This window comes from Grus americana, chromosome Z (assembly GCF_028858705.1).
Source record: "Grus americana isolate bGruAme1 chromosome Z, bGruAme1.mat, whole genome shotgun sequence".
Taxonomy (NCBI): Eukaryota; Metazoa; Chordata; class Aves; order Gruiformes; family Gruidae; genus Grus; species Grus americana.
In genome coordinates, this window is record NC_072891.1 from 25264120 (window position 1) to 25280370 (window position 16251).

The 16251-nt window shown below is 43.0% G+C and overlaps 1 long non-coding RNA gene across 1 annotated transcript in view; it reads left to right on the forward strand.

Annotated features, from left to right (window-relative positions):
• Window positions 1-244: 244 nt before the first annotated feature.
• Window positions 245-16251, forward strand: part of LOC129199861 (uncharacterized) — a 45411-nt gene continuing 29404 nt past the window's right edge. The window contains exons 1-2 of the long non-coding RNA XR_008574766.1: window positions 245-280; window positions 848-932. This is a non-coding gene — a long non-coding RNA (uncharacterized LOC129199861). The remainder of the gene's footprint in view (window positions 281-847; window positions 933-16251) is intronic.

The window sequence follows — 16251 nt, forward strand, 5'->3', positions numbered from 1 at the left end:
GGAAATTAAAAGGTTTAAAAAAACCCAACAAAACCAATAGGTGGATATATAAAGGGGGAAAGAAATCCAGGGAAAGCTGGCTTAAATTGAGAACCTGTAAGGAGAAGTCATGTGAGGGTTTCCCAGGAGTGGCTTTTGGGTAAATCCCTGGCTGGGGATAGAGCCAAAGCTAGACCACTGCTGACAAAGAGCTGAAATGTTGTATCTTTCCAGGATAAGGCATAAAATGGGCAGATGGCTGTGGCTTGCTTCCTTGTGGTCTGGCCTGGATCCATGAAAGGTTGGTCTAGTAAAAACAGCTGCAGGGAATGTTGGCTTCTGGGTCCCTTGGGGCAGATAGGTTCACTGAGGCCCATGGAGGAGGAGCAGAGCCTATTGGATGAAGAAGGAATGGGGTAACTGTGCAAGCTTTTCAACCAGCCCCAAATTATTGGTGATTATTGGAAAACATGAGATTCTCATCAATCTGTTTTGTCTAATCTGCCTCATATTATATTTTATAAACACAAGAATACTATCTGAGTTCTAGCCTTCCATTTTAAAATATTTTAATAGTTTGTCTGTTAGCCAAAACATGCATTCTCTTCTTCTCTGAGAATCAAAGAGCATAGCTAGCTCCTGGAGAAGAAACATCCCTGCTCTCTCTGAGGGACCCTTGGCTTGTGGGGTCACATCCCAGACACCAGTATGTCAGATCCATCTGGCATCCGTGGATTTGGCACAGTACCCCCACAGAGGCAGATGAGAAGAAGGTCTTGTATTTGAAATATCTTACAAAGAGGTTTGGTCTACAAGCTGGGAGTGGATGACTGGTCTGATAATACTTGCTGTGCATTTTTCCTTTCAGGATCCAAAGTCACTGGTTCAGGTATGGCCCAGGGCCACCCACCCTTGGAGCTGATTTGCAAGGCTGTGGTCCTTAACAAGCTAAGGTAAGTGGGGAAAATGGTGGCAGTTTCCACAAAACATACCATATTCAGGGAATACACATTATGACACCTCCCCTAAAAAAAGGTTCAAGCAGAGCTTCATGCTTCATGCTTGATTGCTTCCTAGGGAAGCTGAAGGCTATAGCTACCCCGAATACTGCTATACCTCTTAGCAATGGTTGCAGAGAAAGGGAAAGACTTCTTTTTTCAGCCTACAAGTGCTCACACCCTTTTCTTTCCCATAAGGAAACTGAGTCTTAGAGGACCAGCAGGCAGATATGGTTCCCAGAAATAATGTCTGGCCTTATATGTACTTTCCAGGAGATAAAGCGATTGTCTGAAGCAAAGGTTACAGCAGAACTGTTAGCTTAAAGCAGTTCAGCCCAACCACAATATATGTGATCCTGCCAAAGTGTGGAAAGAGCTGGGAATAAACCCGAAACTGTTGCCCTGAGAAAGGAAATCTTTTGAAGCATGGCCACAGATTTCACAGGACTGAGGAACACAGCTTTGGAAAGCATAGATAATTGTGCTGACAGATGCTAGTTGACGTTATCATTGTCTGGTGCTGTCTCCAGGTAGGGCAGTGGCAGGGTGTCTGTTCTCCAGCAGGTCAGGACTCCTTTGGGAGGTCCTCAGTGAACAGGCAGTTACTTCTCCATTCCCTTCTTTACAGCTTTTGGGGAAAATGTGGGGGCATGCCCTTTGGGACGTTCAACATAGTTCTCAGGCAATGGAAAAACCTGCAAGGCAGATTAAAATGAAGTTGAGGGCTGAAACCACAACATCCACAGAGCTGGAACAAATGATTAATTCTGATGGTGTCCATGGCACAGGGCACTCTGTTGTGCTGGCATGTGGTAGGAGAGATATAGGTCCTGGGCTTGCTGAGAGCCAGATGGGAGTGAACGTGCACAGAAAGGGGGATTGTACAGGAGCATGGTGCCTAAATGGAGCTTTTGGCATGTCCCCACCATCTGTAAGGTGGACTGGAAAGATCCTTCCACCTAGTGTGTAGGCAGCTGGAGTGTGTTACCTTGCTGGAACATGCTGACCTCTGTCAAATACATTTTGATTTTTTTATTGCAGAGTTCCTTAGGGACACTTTCATGAACATACTGATGGGCTTTGTTTAGAGGAAAAAGAAACAGTTCCTGGAGGGTCTATAAAAAACAATGTATATAAAGTGTCTGTATATACATATGTATGTATATATATGCATAGTTCCTCAGTTTAGCATATGGAGTTAAGATGGAAAAAACTAATTTTGAATCTACCAAACTTGAAAAGCTTTTCAAAGACATATTAATGCAAAGCCAAAACATGAGAATCTGACCTAGGTTGGTTTATACATATGAGCAAAAATATTTACTCAGCTAGTAAGTATTTGATTAACCTTTGTTTATTGCTTCATGATGAGAGACAGTTAAAATACAGGAACTCGTGGATTATGTTTTTGCTTTTTGGCTAATGTTCACTTCCTCCACAGAAAAAAAAATATGGTGTAGTCAGGAAAAGAATGCATTTCATTCTCATCTCAAAATCTGTATTTCAAAGTCCAGAATTGAACTCAAGAGAAATGTACCTATTCCTTTTTATTATTATTATTTTGTTTTGTTTTGTTTAAAACTAAAGCAGAAGACAGTTACGAGCAACGTGAGGCCTTGCATCACGTAACTCTCCTGATGCAGCAAACACAGAGATGCAGGCAAAAGCATGTGCAAAGCTTCTGCTTTCTGAGTTGGAGAGGGACGTGGATTTTTTTATTCATGATCTAAAACTAAGCCATGTCAAACACTGAGCCTTTTTAGGCACTTTCTGTTTCTAAGGCTTTACTTTACAAGATGTTTTACACTTTAAACTTGCTTATTTTGAAGGGAGGACACAAACACCTTTTTAAACTGTGCATTGCTGCTAACAAGACCCATCTGCCACAGCCATCCGCTCTCCTAGCATGGGTCAACAGAGCGCTGCTGCCCCTCCGTGCAGGGTCCTGCCGCGTGCCAGTTTGAAAGCTGCCGTGAAATCACCCATTTTTTTCCTGCTATGTAATCCAGATTGGGAATTCTTTTGTCCTGAATAATCTGATGGGAGCCTGTTGCAATATGGAGAGGGCTGCCTGCTGCTGGCTGTGTGAACCACTGACAAGAGGATGGTCAGCAGGAGGCTTGACCCAGCTGAGATCTACTGGGAGCTGCAGCTCACATTGAGGGGGGAGGATTAAGAAAAGTGGTAACTGCTGTGTGACCTTGAAGGACCGGAACATCCTTTGTCACAAAGCAGAACAAGACCTTTCATTTGGGTGTGAATGTAGCAGGGTGTAAACCAACGAAACAAACCTCAGCAATTAATTTTTAGGTTTTTTGTTCATTGTTTGGTGTTTGGTTTTTTTTTTAAATAAAATAATTGTTCTTAGAAGGCATAGGCTGAATTAGATGGTTTGCATGCCTTGTCACTTGAGAGTCACCTTTGAATCAGGATTGTCCAGGAAAGAGCACTCTGACGCAGTCCCGTATGCCCCAGTCAGAAACAGATTTTGTTAGTGTAAATTGTTTGGCACATGGGCAGGAAGAGTCTCTGTCTCAGACACTCTTAGAGGCACTTTTAGAGGCTTTGCTTAGATCTAGTAGCATATTAGGATACAGAAATAACCTAAAGTCTTTTCTGCTTTTGCAGTGCAGCATTTGTAAAATAACATTTGTTAGAAGGTGCTTTAGACAAAAGTGTGAACACAACCACAAATAACAGGAGGGGATCATTAACAGCAGCTGTGGTGGCTTTTCAGGAGGAATCTCCAAAGCCACATGTCCATCCTTGATAAACTCCAAATCAACTGGCAATCACAAAAGTGGTCCCATGCAGCGTTTTGCAAAGTAGCTGGCAGTGGTGTTTCCACTGCGAGTGTTCATCCCTACCCAGGAGAGCAGCTCTGAAGACCTCTCCTTGCAAGATTCAAGTTGAGTAGAACGCCATATGGTGCACAACACAGTTATTTAGCAAATGTCAGTCCTTTTGTTTTGTGGTAAAGTCCTATCTTGAGTTTTCTGGCTGAAATGAACTCTTTAGCAAAACTGGATCTTTAGGTTTGTTTTCTAAGCTTGCTCAGCTCCCCAGACGGCGTCAGAGCCCAGCCCTACACACAGCTGTGGTGATGGAGGTGGAGGCCAGGCAGGACTGTCCACAGCCTTGTACTCTACTGCTCTGTGCGAAGAACAATACCTTTTCCTTGTGCCCATGCTCACGCTCATTTTATTAGTATTTGTGTTTGCTTTTCTCACTGGGTACCTACAAAATGAAGTCATTAATTAGATGGTAAAAAACCCCACCCATGGAACATAATTTCAATTTTGAGGGAGTGCTTCAAACCCTGTAAACTTTCAGAAGGATTATAATTGGTATGGTCCTTGTTACCCAGTGCTTGGAGAAGGCAGGCATTTTTCAATAGCTCTGCTTTGTAGGATAGGGAACTGAAGCACAGAGGAATGATGTGAATTATCCAACAATGCAAAGTGGTTTAATGGTAAGCCTTGGATTTTGTTTTGACTCTTTTGATTCTCGGTCTGAATCTATGCCCACTGCTAAGGTAGCAAAAGATTTCTACATTCCCAGAGGGAAATGCATTGCTTTGGGCTGAGCAAAACCCCAGAACACAACTCTGTCAAGAACCCCAGGGAAACAGGTGTATTTTACTGTTAAATTTGCAAATAATACCAACAACAGCAACAAAAATAATTTTCTTTCTTATTCTACTCCCCTTGAATTTACTGTTTTAAAAGATCTTACTGATTTCGAAAGCAATTCAAGCTGGGCCTGTGATGGTCTCACTCATGGCTCTGAGGAGCGGGGAAACACTGGGACGCAGGTTAGAGCCGGGCAGCGATGAGCAGCTCAGAGAGGTGCCACTTCCAAGAACCAGGTATTCAGCTAATGAATGTTTCCAACTGCAACAGGGGAAGCAGGTTGCCCAAGAGAAACAGGAAATATGTATTTCTCCAGCATTTGCTGGGGCTTTGGCTGACCCCAGACTTGGCATGTTTGGGGAGCAGTGACCCTTCTTTCCATTACCAGCTCTGGGCATCCCTTGGTTAGGCACTACAGAAGTTTTCCTGTCCATGAGTGTCTGTAAGAATGCTGATTGGGCAGGGTGCATCACAGAAGGGGCTTTGGTACTGTTACCCCACTCCAGTGCACTCAAAACACAGTTTCAGTACAGATTCAGGTTTTACTGAATCCACCAGATTCAGTACATGCTGGATGAATGTTAAAAACCCCCCGCCTGTACACCTGGTCTGGAAAAAGGTTTGGTTGCTTTGTTGGTCGGGGAGTGGGCAGGGAGGAGCAGAGTTGATGGATGGGAAGCATCCAAACAAGAGTAGAAATTTGGGAACCAGGCGGAATCTGGGTTCAAACCCAGTGCTATGCACCGCTCACTGGGAGACCTCTGGCAGGTCACTTGACCTCCCTGTGCTCTAATAAACCAAACTGCATGTTTGTTTACAAGCTGAAAACCAGATGCTGCATCTGGGAAGAGCTGGCTCAGGCAAAAATCCTTAACTCCCATTTATGAGGCTTGTGCATCCTTCTTTGAGCAGTGCTGATCTGATGACCAGTCACAGCAGATGAAATTAAAATGGTCTTTGGAAATAAGTTTGACTTGGATTTTTTGCCTTATTTTTTCCTTACTAAATATTATTTTGATTGGCTTTAAAGGAGAGAAGTACGGGCTGAATTACTATCTTAACATAGACCAAAACTCCAAGGAGCAAACAAATTGTTCATCTTCCAGAAAAACCTTTTAACCCCTTGGTTGTAAGTCAGAGGATGGGATTGCAGTAGTCAGACCCAGATATCTGCATAGAGGTTCCTGCAGGGACTTCTGCCCTCAATGGCAATTGCTAGGCCATATTTGTTACCAGTAAAACCCTGCAAGCAACAGCAACAGGTCAGATGATGTGCTCTTGGAAATAATTTGTCCTATCAGCTTTTCATCTTTCTATCTGGTTTTGGTACTTGGTGAGAAAAATCAGCTGCCTGCTTCTGATGCTTTACTTCGTTTCCTCCTCCCACTGTACACATCTTCTCAGTTTTCAGCCCACCGGGGTCACATCACCTTGGTGATGCTGGTGGGCTGCAGACTGTGCTGCAGAAACCCCACATTAGTTGTGGTCTGTGCACGGAAGACCTGACAGGGAATAGGAAGAAGTGCAGTCCTGAGAAGGACGGTCTCCGGATCTGCTCATGCACCATGTGATGAGGTTTGCAAGCCGTGCTGTGAAAGAAGTTGCTGATACAGGGCTATTTCTGTGCTGGTGTATCTGTGACTGTGTTCTCTTAGTCATGATATTTTGGCCAAGTGTCAGGGTGAGCCTTAGACTATTTCATCTGTATGTACGAATCACATGAATGTGGGTTTTTCAGACCAGATGTTGGTATTACATTGTGCTAAGCAAACCTCATGTGCGTGTTTTCTGTTTCACTTTCTGAGGTTTGGGATGAATAAAGTGAAAATATGGTATTAATCTGAATACAGAAATAACTTCTCACTCATGCTCTTTCTGCAAACATTAAAGCTATGAAATTAACTAATCAACTATATTATTAGCTAATTGTCATACTTTGGGGACATACTATTTGTATAAGACAGGTCTTTCATCCCTTCTAGTTGTCGAAAGAACTAGACAATTTTGAAAAGAAAATCTGCATGAAGAGTTTCACTTTGTTCTGAAATTTACTTATATTTTGGTCAAAATGGGGGAAAAAAAAGAAATCTCAAACATTTGTAAAGTTGGTAGAGAAGCATGTCTGTGTATAGTGGTGAACTGAACAATACAGCTAAAGTTAGTGGAGTCACAGTTGCATAAAGTTTGTGAGTGAATGGAATCAATCTCTCTATCTTTGGAATTCTTACAGCTCAGTGATTTATGGCAATTAAATACAAACCAAGTAAAGAAATAAATGTTTTGGGCAGACAAACATTATGGGAAGATTATGAGCTAAGCAAACAACACTATAAACGAGACTCTAAACTAGAATTGTTGAAAGTCTTTTATAAAACAGTATGATCTTTAGTATTGTAATCCATCAAAATTTGATCATGGGAGTACATTTTTACAAAGCAAAGCAATTGATACGCCTAATTAAGTGGGGATGTGCTTATCTAAAAAAAAAAATAATACTGGTAGAAATAGCCTGCAGTAAAAAAAAAAAAGTTAGTTTTTATCAAAACCCAGGAGCTATTTCATTATCATCATTATTATTATACCAATTTAAAACAACTTAGTAGGTGGTTTTGAAATCGCATACCCTTTTATTTACTCCAAACCCAACATTGTGCAGGCTGCTAATTTTTCATGCTGGGAAACGAGTGTATTTTATCAGGTGGCAGCCATTGATTTTACTCAAACTAAATCTTACCAGCTGGAGCCCAGCTGTTCTAGAACTGTAGAGAACAATGATTCCCTGAAAAATGTGGTCTGCGTTTAAAAGAGGGGTCTTTTCTTTGGGTGTGATAGCTAACTCATTTGTATGTCTTCATCTTTTCTGATTTTAGACCTAGGAACTCACTGGCCTGTATACTGAATTCCCACCCTTACCTAGGAAAATATGTAAACACATATGGCACCTTTTCTCAGGAAATACAGGCACAGCATCCAGTTCATTGCATGAACCATTGCATGATTTCTCCAGTAGAGAGTGGGTATGACAGTCAGTGCAAGGAGACATGCCGAAGCATTACTTCTTTTGTTGTGACTTAAACATGTGCTTAAATTTAAACACATACTTAACTAAGCTTTCTGCATAGGGGTGCTTTCCTGACTCTGGACCTTACTTACAAGCATATTTTTTAGCAGCTGTTTACGTTTCTGAGGCAAATGAGTGCCTTTGCTTTGCAGGAGTAACTTCTTCAAAGTTCAGCAAAATGGCACGAAGATATTTTTAAACACCAAGTCCTCCAGGAGTGGAGGAATGCCTTTGCAAAGGCACATATTTTGGTAGGAAGAACATGTCCTGCTAATTCACCTCGAAACTGTAAGATTGGCTCCTTGTGAAACAGTGCATTTAATAGTGCACCCGTGAAATGATCAAACCAATTTATATGGGGCCACTTCATTCAATGGATGGGAGTTTAAACCAACTAAAACCTGTCCTGAATTAATTGACCATTGGAGGTATTCACATGCAAATTTTGCAGCTGTAGATCCAAATAGTTAAGGTGTTTAAGAACTATTGACTCCCTGAAACAGATGGAAAACACTGTTTTTATTCAGATGATTTAAGAAAACTGGTCACAATTTGGGCTAACAACAAACAAAAGATGAACTGTATCAGTGAAAGCAACAGTATAGTCAGTATCTGCACAGGTTTCATAGTACTGCAACCATTTTGTCTTGCAAATCTGAAGTCAGTTATTTTTAAATCATTGCCATGATGACAGTGCAGTATGTTGTACAATGTTTGGATTAACCCTCTATACATCAGGTTACAAAGCACTGAAGCTGTAGGTGTATTTCTGATTATCTCGGAGGGGTTGAGACTCTACCTAATCCCTACTTCAAGTTTACTTCAAGATGGTATTAATTAGAGGGCTCCACAGGAAAGGAATCTCCATGTTTCCTAGTGGTTATGCTGAGCAATAACTCATTTCCCTTTCCAGGAAAATGTGTGAACTTGGTTGAAGCGAAAGGCTTATGCATAGCAGGTGTTGCTTTTAAAATAACGTGGTTCACCGGAGTCACTGTGAGCTTGAAAGGACAGACTCTGTTTTTCTTCTCCTCCCTACCCCAGGTGGAAAAAATGGCAGTGACGGCTCAGGAAACCAAGAACCCTCTTTCCTGCTGGGCAGGGTCCATCTGAGCATGGATGGCCGCGGCTGACCTGCTTACTTGAAGCTCCCTTTGTAATCAGTGGGCAGACACAGCACATCTTGCTCTGAAAAAGTCATTTCAAGTAGATCAGCTGCCTGGTGCCCAAAAAGTGCAGAAGTGCAAATAAATACTGCGAGGCCAAAAGCCAAGGAATTTATTGGCCTGGTGATGAGTTACTGCATGAGCAGGAAACACCCTCGCATTGTTAACAATAATCTGTTTAAGAGTTATTGCAGGTTCTCCACCATTTGAATGAGAAAACAAAAAAAAATGGAGAAATGACACAGGCACAGCTGAGGCATCAAACTCACTGAATGATGATCTGAGGAAAGCTGATGCATGCTTTTGACTCTCTCCCTGATTTCAGCTCGGCCCTTTGTCACAGCAACATCCTTGTCTTAATATTCTCTTTCTGTGCTTTTCACCCCTTTTCCCTGAGGCTAGAAATACTGAGCTAACATGCTGACCCTGTTCTCCGACAGTCCTGAATACCTCCTGGTGCAGTGAAGGTCCTCTGTCATCTCCTCAGCAGTCTCATCAGCTTTCCTTGATGATGGTCTGGGTTGCTGCCATCATTGTTTTGGGTCCTATCAGCAGAGAAGGAAAACATTACCACACTGCTTTGGGGAGTGGTTCCCACAGTGCCAGCCACAAGCATGGGTGCAGCCATGGCAGCTGGGACGGGAGCCCTGCAGGAAGGCCACTGCCTGTGTTACCAGAGCTGAGATGTGTTCCTGGAAGTGGGTCACAGTGAGAAGGGCTTGGGGTGCCCCAGAGTAGGGAAATGGGTTTTTCTTCCTTCAGACCTCCAGAGGATATGGATGGTCCTCCCCAGGCACAGATGTGTGAATTGCCTGGCTGATCACCATGGAGCATCCTGGGTGCACACCCATGTGGTCTTCTCCTTGGAGGCTGGTGTGCACAGAGTTCTTCACCTGTGGCTGGCCAGAAGCTCTTGGACTTCATCTGTCCCTCCTTATTTCTTCAGTGGCAGGTTAGCTAAGTCACAGATGGTTTTCAGTGGAGCCAGTTACGTTTCAGCTCTTATCGGGCTACTTTGGGTTTTTACATGGAATGAGATACAACACAGCAAAATTTAAACCTATTACTATTTCTGAGGGTGTGGCTCTATTAATGGCAATTAATGCTGGTCCTGTTATCATCCTGGTGATGGTAACTCCAGGATCCAGCGCTGCTTTTCATCAACAGCTCTCTCTGGTCTGAGGGGTCAGCAGAAACACCTGTAATTGTGAGCGGCTTCATATTCTGTTGTCGTGACAGTCCTGGACTTCCCTGTCGTTGGTAATGTGATTATACATACAGTGATTAAGCAGCTAATGGGGAAGCTTGGTCTTCTGGTTAAGCTCTGGTCTGGAGAGTTGGGTTGGTGTCTGTACCACATGCAAGTCCTGTGACCTCAGGAAAGCCACGTACTACTTACGTCTCCATTTTCCCACTGGGAGTATTATTGTTATTTTACCTCACTGGGATGTTGAGCATATTCTTTAAGCAGATGGCATTACAGCAATGAAAACATTGTTGGAGGTTCCTTATGAATATGGATCTCATCACAGATGTTTGGACTTCATCTCTTTTCTGTGGTGGGCTGACTCCAAAATAAAGTGTAGTTATTGTCCTTATTAAGCATTACACCCTATCTGCTTTTATTCTAGCACTGAGTAAAAAGCCTTAGCAAGATGTAAACAAGAGCAGGATTTTTTTTTTTTTTCCAAAGAGCCACATTCAAACAAAACAATGATGCACTGAAATTTTAAGAAGAGTACGTTTATACTCCAGCTTAGGTTAGAGCAAGGGGAATGGCTTTTCTTAATTAAAACATCCTCAACAAAATCTTAAATTCCATGAGCCATTGCACATGATATCTCTTGGTACTTCTGACAGGACTCCAATGAGCAGATGCTTGAGGAAGATCTGCCAAGCCTTTCCTCTACAATGAGTTTCTCCAGGAAAACTGGAAGGCTTTTAAATGGAAAAATTAATTTGAGAATGTTTAGGCTTTTTAATAAAGGAAACTCAAAGTGACTGGGGCAGACAGAATAGGAGGAAAAAAAGAAAGAAAAAATTGAAAGGTGTGTATGCAAGTTCCCTCCAGTGCCCATGCTGGCCCTGCTGGCCAGTCCCCGCTTCCAGCAGTCTCAGTGGTGCTGCTGGTAGCAGGAATTTTGGCTCAGTGTCTCTGTCCCCTGAGGCCCAGTTGGCGTTCCCTGTCCCCTGGTGTTCCCTGTCTCCCACCGATGCCTGGCACTCACACCTTCCCTCTCCCGCCTCTGCCCAGTGAGGCCCCAGGAGCAGAAGAGGTCGCAGCATCCTCGCTTCCAGCTCTTACTGTCCATCCGCGAAGAGCTGCAGCTAGCGCATTACCAGGAGACAGCAAAGGCAGTGTGCGAGGGCTCTCCTGCTCTGGCTGCTACCGTACCCAAATATTTTCCATGTTCTTCAGCTCTGTGCACGCGCAGTCCTTTCCCAAAGGTGCAGGACAGTCCTCCAGGACTTCCTTTAACGGAGAGGTTTGGTTTGTTTGTTGTTTGCTGGGGTTTTTTGTGGGTTTGGGGGGGTTGTTTTGTTTTTTGTTGTTGGTTGTTTTTTTTTTTTTTTAAATTCCTGCATGCTGTGATTTCAATAGCCATAGACTATAAACATGTCTTGGCAGATCTGCAAGTAATCTGAGTAGCCAGAGCTCTACTGACATTGGCGGACATGGACAAGTCACCACATCTGAAGACAAATACTAGAGGCTCCATCCTGCTGACACAGAAGACAATGGCAAACCTCCTGCTGACTTCATAAGAAGCAGGATCTGACATTTAGTGCAATATCTGGAGAGGTTTGCTTATGTGGACTCTGGAGAACTTACAATAACATAGATTTCATTCTTTCCTATGTGTGTCCAAATGTGAGGTCACTTGTTCAATTACACTCCTATTCTTATTCTATTGGGTAGTGAGGGGAAAACAAAAGAGCGTTTGCATTTGCTTATAGCACTGGATTTTTCCCCAAAAGCTAACACAATGGCACTGGGACCTTTTGCTCTCAAGAAAATGTACTAAACCAACAGGAAGAAAAAAGTCCAAAACTTAATAGTTATAAAATGTTATTGAAAAGAGTCATAATAGGTTCCAAGGGGTTTTATTGAATGGCTTTAGAAAAGCTTAATTCTTTAAAATAATTTTTGAGGTGAATATGTCTTTAATTATATTTCAGTAGGGTTTAAAGGTCTCCTGTTATTATCATGGTTTGATGAAAAGCTCTTATATTTTTTCAAATGTACCTCTTAATTCAAATCTTTTCCTGCAATTTGATTTTGAGAGAGAAGCTGTTTTTAATGCTGATTACTTCTATGAATCTCAGGCAGGTAAAAGAAGTTATTAGAAGAAATTTATTTTGATGACCTATCAGCTACTAAAAAGCTTTAAATGACAGTGAGTGCAAAATGGTTCAATTAGGATGAATAAAAGCCTAAAGGCTGTCCTTCCAGGCTCTCTGAAGCCTAATTGAAGCAGGATGTGTGGGTGAAGACAAAGCGGCTGGAGCATGCTGTAAAGATGTAGGGAAGAGGGATGCAGCGGAGGGAGCCGTGGGGAGCTGTGAAGGAGCCGCACACCGGGCTCCCTCACTTCTCTCTTCACCAGCATAACCAAACCCAGGCTGGGTTTAGCTCTCACTTTCTGGCCACTGCTCCCGGTCCTGCAGTGTCTTGGCTCCATTCCACAGTCTATCCCACAATATTTGTGGAATTGTGTAGCATGACATTTAAAATTTGACCCTGAGATTATTAAATACAGGAGCGCGATGGATGGGGAAGCAGCTCTGAGGAATAAAGACCCAAATGGATTTGTTACTTCCCACCTAAGAGCAGGCTCACTTACCTGTCAGCCTTCAGATCTTTTGGCAAAACTAAATACCTCCGTTTTTCTTGTCTTGCACACTAACTGATCCTACTACCAGTGTACTACCACTTCTAGTGGAAACTAAGTGGCTTGCAGGGGTTACATGCCTATAATCTCACTGTATGAATATAAAAGGATTACTTTTCATTTATTACCTAGGATCCCTTCAGGCCAGGACACAGCTGGGTTGTCTCAGCTATGCGCCATAAGAAGGTTGCCTTAGCAAGCCCTTCGGCTAAATCTATGAATGCACAGCATACTTGTCTGGCTTTTGTAAGGAGGATTAGCATGTCTAATTGAGAAACATTACCTGTTGTTTAGTCTCAGGCTGCAGTCGCAGAGTCATTCCAGCATATGCTTGACTCCCCTTCTGATATTCACGTCTAAAGAAAACTGGCTGTTGCAAAATCCTACTGCAGGAGGTTCCCTTGTGCAAAAAAGAAAGATAGTTCCTTACAGGAATTGTCAAAAGATTGTATCCCAACCTCAAGTATGTTGCTGCCTTGGCTCAGCTTCTCTGCCCAGTTTAGCAGAGACTCTGACCCCGGAGATTTTCCACTGCAATTGCCAAAGCAATTTGAGAGTGGAATATTTTGCAAATGTTTTGTGACAATTTGAACTTTTTGTAAGAACAGCAACTAGTACTTTTTCTTTGGATTAATGACTACTATGCTTGTATCTTTATTGCTAATTTCACTAGTTCCTTTGGAGTTCTTTGAACTTAAAGAATGTGTATATAATTCATTATTGCCCCTGCCCAGAGGCAGTTGCAATTATATCAGATAAGGTACAACACAATGAGTACACAGCGAACAATGCAAAGTTAAAATTATACAGCATAAAATTGTGGCTGTTCCTTCAGTCGTAAGGTTTTTGTCAGTTTATATGGTTTGTCATGTTAGCCAAAAAATGGAAATGGAGTTGACAAGACAAGTTGAAAGAAGCACACTCTGAATGTGGAACAAAAAGCACTTTTTAACATAGCTTTAATCTTTAAGCTATTGTTCATTTGTGGCTAGTTTGCTGCAAGTTGTAACGTACATAGGTCTCTCATCCACCCCATTTTATCCATCTTCAACTGTGTATTAAGGCTGGTTCCTGGGATGAGAAAATAATTTGCTTTTATTCCTTTGACTGCACCGGTAGATCTCATTTTCACTCAGTTTTTTTGGCCAGACTAACTCAACCGTACACAAGAGTGAGATACCCTAGCCAGGTCTTGGGAAACCCAAATAGAAACCTGAGGCTCACATCTTTCTCTCAGACTGTTTTTTTTCCCAGGCTGTTCAAGTCTTTCCTTTGAGTTTTGCAGATATCTTTTCTGTTCCTCTGATATCAGGAAATATGTCTGAACCTCCTCACTATTAGGGCAGTTTGGGGCAGGGCAATGACTACTTTAGTATAGTATTACTAACAAAGCATCCTGGCTTTGACAATGATATTTGACTGGAGGTGCCACATTAGGAAATGAACTAATTTCTGTCCCTGTTCCCACTACAAAAACTAGTTGTCAACTATATGCAGTGAGAGTCCTGCCTGCCCTTAAAAGTTCCTATTTTTCCATTTTTCCCCTCAAATCCTCTTAGCATTTCAAACGTTCATTTGATTCACTTGTGAATACAATGGCCTTTTATTTGCCTACACCTTGATTATGATAGAGTTTGGTGGAGTGGTTAAAGGATCCCTCCCCAGGGCATTTGTCATTCCTGTGCTCCAGACAGTGTTTGCACAAGTTCCCTTTCATCCTCTTTCCCATTATCTGTGATTTCTGCAACATTGAGACCTCTTGCACAAGACCATCGCTGGTACAAAAGCACCGTGTATAATTTTGAAAGGCATTCCCTGTCATCTCCTAATTGCGTGCTCATATTTGGGAAAGGCTCTTGGCATTTTTCCTGGAAGCCAACATCCTCCTGCAGGGCTGATACCATCCCTGGCATCAGTCTGACATCAGAGTCTGTGGCCTTTTGTTGGTGACTCTTTGCCATGTGCACACGCACCTGCTCTCTGTGCGAGCACGATAAATAGCACTGCTGAAACTTTTTAAAGGGCATATTCAATTTACACAGTTTAATGCCACGTTCATCACATTAAAACAGTCAGTAGAGTTAGGGTGCGAGACAACTTTCAGATCCTGAGGATCTGCATGGGACATCCTTTGATCCCCAGCACTTTACAATTAGGAGATCTCCTTTACAGAGCTGATGCAACGTGATTTGATGTTCTCCTGTTCTTCTGCTGCATGTCACCCTGTTTTCCAATTAAATGCAATGGAAGTGGGCATTGCTCTCCCTTGAGGTCCCAAGGAGGCTGTTGGGATACATCCCCCCTAGGAGGAGGAGGCTCTCCTGGAGGGCTGCAAGCCGCATCCACGCAGCAGGACTGTGGCTCCTGCTGGACAGGCAGAGCTTGGCAGTGTAGCGTGGCTTTGGTAGCCGCCAACTTTCCTGCTGTTCAAAAGGGCCAATTATTTCTGGTTAAATTTGAAGTGAGAAGGCTGAAGGTTCCAGCAACAAAATCAGCTCCCAGAGCTGAATCACCATGTTACTAAACCTCTGGATGTTGTGCAGGAGGACTCTGATTTTCTATAGACCTAAACCTGCTTTGAGCTGCTGCTCTGCCTATTAATCGAACAGACTCCCAGGCACAGCATTTTAAGGAAGAGAAGATTGTCTTTTAATAGCTGGGTATCATTCATGCATTGTATGAAGAGTTTTCCCAATGAATAGATTCCCAGATTATGAAACCTTTTCTTCATTCTTTTTGGCAGCTCAGTTAATCTGGATCTATCTGTCTGCTCTCCCCTATAGCATCTTTTCTTACTGCTGTAAAGTGATGAGGATTTCCAGTCTGGTTTAGGTTTCTGATTTCAGCTAGTGTGTACATGTGTTTATATACTGTCATTTCAGCGTGGATCTCTTGTGGTGGTTTGCTGTGCTTTAAGTATTTGGTATTTCAGTCAAAGGCTGTTCCCAGGTGATGGTCAGGGGTGCTCAGTGGTCAAGGAGACCTCCAGTGCCAAGACCTGCAAGTAGGATGATTTAGATGCTTGACTGTGGAATCTCACACTTAATATATGGTAACGTTTGCATGCAAAGTAAAGCTGTTTGGTTTAAAAAGAGAATAAATGGAAAAGACCCTCACAACTGCATTGTCTTCTGACCTGGCCTTGCACACCCTGTTGTGCTCTGTACGCCCAGGCTGGCACTGCCATTGCTCTGGTGGTTCCCACGGTGTGGGGCTGCTCCGCTGCTGCTGCTCCACAGGAGCAGGGAGATGTGCCCCCCACCCAGCAGCCCCACCTCCTCTCCCCAGCAGAGCCCCAACAGGGCTGGGTTGCTTCTTGGTGCCTTGGTGTTGTCATTTTATGGCCTTCAAACTGCAATATAGCATTGTTTCATGTGTCTCTGGCCCTTCCCAGGTTTTCAGCTGTGCTATATGATAGTGGGTTTCAGGAACCAGGCTGTTTGCACAAGTGTCTATGGAGGTAGAGGAGGGCTTCCTCTGGATCGTATGGACCATGTGGGAGGCACAGCAGATGCAGCCGAC